We start from the raw sequence: 2,805 nt of genomic DNA, 5'->3' as shown, positions 1-2,805 counted from the left end.
GGCCCGGAAGTGGATTTCTGCATCATTTACTCATTTCTGTAAACCCTAGGTTACTAGTTCTCTATAAATAGGACCTTTTGCTATTGTATTTTCATCTTCGGACACACTTTTTCATCGTTGAACTTGTATGTTCACGCTTTGGGAGTCTGGCCTCACGGCCATGCCTAGACCTTTTGTTCTTATGTATTTTCAACGGTGGAGTTTCTACACACCATAGATTAAGGTGTGGAGCTCTACTGTTTCTCATGAATTAATGCAAAGTACTATTATTTTTCTATTCAACTCAAGCCTATTTCTTCTCCAAGATATCCATTCGTTCTTCAACATGATGAATGTGATGATCCGTGACACTCATCACCATTCTCACCTATGAACGCGTACCTGACAACCACTTCTGTTCTACAAGCAAACAAGCTTGAATGTGTATCTTTTGGGTTTCTAATCTAAGATTAAAACCTTCGTAGTATAGGCTAGAATCAATTGGCGGCCATTCCTGAGATACGGAAAGTCTAAACCTTGTCTGTGGTATTCTGAGTAGGATCTGGGAAGGGATGACTGTGACGTGCTTCAAACTCGCGAGTGTTGGGCGTAGTGACAGACGCAAAAGGATCAATGGATCCTATTCCAACATGATCGAGAACCAACAGCTGATTAGCCGTGCGGTGACAGCGCATTTGGACTATTTTCACTGAGAGGATAGGAGGTAGCCATTAACAACGGTGAAACCCAACATACAGCTTGCCATGGAAAGGAGTATGATTGATTGGAAGAAGGCAATAGGAAAGCAGAGGTTCAGAAGGAACAAAGCATCTTCATACGCTTATCTGAAATTCTCACCAATGAATTACATAAGTATCTCTATCTTATTTTATATTTTAATTCTTAAACTTCATAACCATTTGAATATGCCTAACTGAGATTTACAAGATGACCATAGCTTGCTTCAAGCCGACAATCTCCGTGGGATCGACCCTTACTCACGTAAGGTTTATTACTTGGACGACCCAGTGCACTTGCTGGTTAGTTGTGTGGAGTTGTGACAAAGAGTTGAGATTACAATTGTGCGTACTAAGTTGTTGGCACCATTGATGATCACAATTTCGTGCACCAAGTTTTTGGCGCCGTTGCCGGGGATTGTTCGAGTTTGGACAACTGACGGTTCTTCTTGTTACTCAGATTAGGTAATTTTATTTTATTTTTCTTTTTTATTTTCGAAAAAAATTTTCAAAAAATTTTTTTTTCTGAAGAACAAAATAAAACATGTTTAGTTTTCTAAAAGTTCTTCAGGATTTTTAAGAATGAATTCTAGAGTTTCAGATGATGCTTTTATCATCACAGAAGCTAGTTGATTCCCATCAATTTGGCTATTGTATGTCTGCTGAAGCTTGGCTAGCCATGTCTAATCCTTTTAGACTGAAGCTTTAGACTAACATTGCATGATTCCTGGAATTCCTATTAAAAATTTTGAAATCCTATTTTTCTTTTCCACAATAATTTTCGAAAAAAAATTAAAAAAAAAAACTAAAATCATAAAATCAAAAATGTTTTTGTGTTTCTTGTTTAAGTCTAGTGTCAATTTTTAAGTTTGGTGTGCTGCATGTTTTATTTAATTTCTTGCATTTTTTCGAATATATGCATTATGTTCTTCATTAATCTTCAAGTTGTTCTTGATGATTTCATTGCTCTGATCTTTAATTTCTCTTGTTTTGTGTGTTTTGTTGTTTTTCATATGCATTTTCGATTTGTTATTGTCCTTAGTATACAAACTTCTAAGTTTGGTGTCTTGCATGCATTATTTGTTTTGATCTAGATTTTCCATGTTTAGTTTCATTTTGTTGTTTTTCATCATTAAAAATTCAAAATTTTTTTTTTTAAAAAATTATGTCTTTTCAAGTCAATAATACAGAGAATTGAAGATTCAGAACATTCAGCAGAGGAATTACACAGAAAAAGCTGGGCGTTCAAAATGCCCAGTGAGGAAGGAAAACTGGCGTTTAAACGCCAGCCAGGGTACCTGGCTGGGCGTTTAACGCCAGGATTGCACAAGAGGGAAGATTTTGTTTTTAATTCAAATCTTTTTCAAATTTTCATAATTTTTCAAAATCAAATCTTTTTCAAATCATATCTTTTCAATCATATCTTTTCAAAATCAAATCCTTTCCATTTTTTACTATTTTCGAAAATTCTTGCTACAATTAATGATTTAATTCAAAATTTTCAAGTTGTTACTTGCCTATTAAGAAAGGATCAAATTTTAAATTCTAGAATCATATCTTTTAATTTCTTGTTAGTCAAGTAATCAACTTTAATTTTAAAAATTTCTTTTTTTAAAATTGATTTTCAATCATATCTTCTCAATCATATCTTCTCAACCACATCTTTTTCAAAATTAATTTTCAATCATATCTTTTTTATTTCTAATTTCAAAATCTTTTTCAAAAACCACTTAATTTCTTTCTCAATTTTAGTTTTCAAAAATCATCAATCAATTTTTCAAAATTGCTTTTAATTAAAAACATTTTTTTTCGAAAATTCTTCCCCTCTTCTCACATCCTTCTATTTAAGGACTAACACTCCTCCACTATTAGCAATTCGGACTCTCTCTCTATAAGTTCGAATTCTCTCCTCTCTACCTCCTACTTCTATTCTTCTTTTCCTCTGACACCTCAAGGAATCTCTATACTGTGACATAGAGGATTCCATACTTTCTTCTCCTCTCTTTCATATGAGCAGGAGCAAGGACAAAGGCATTCTTGTTGAAGCTGATCCTGAACCTGAAAGGACCTTGAAGAGAAAGCTAAGAGA

Source organism: Arachis ipaensis, chromosome B2 (genome assembly GCF_059453495.1).
Source record: "Arachis ipaensis isolate K30076 ecotype BB chromosome B2, ASM5945349v1, whole genome shotgun sequence".
NCBI classification, from domain to species: Eukaryota; Viridiplantae; Streptophyta; class Magnoliopsida; order Fabales; family Fabaceae; genus Arachis; species Arachis ipaensis.
Note: the sequence above shows the minus strand (reverse complement) of the source record.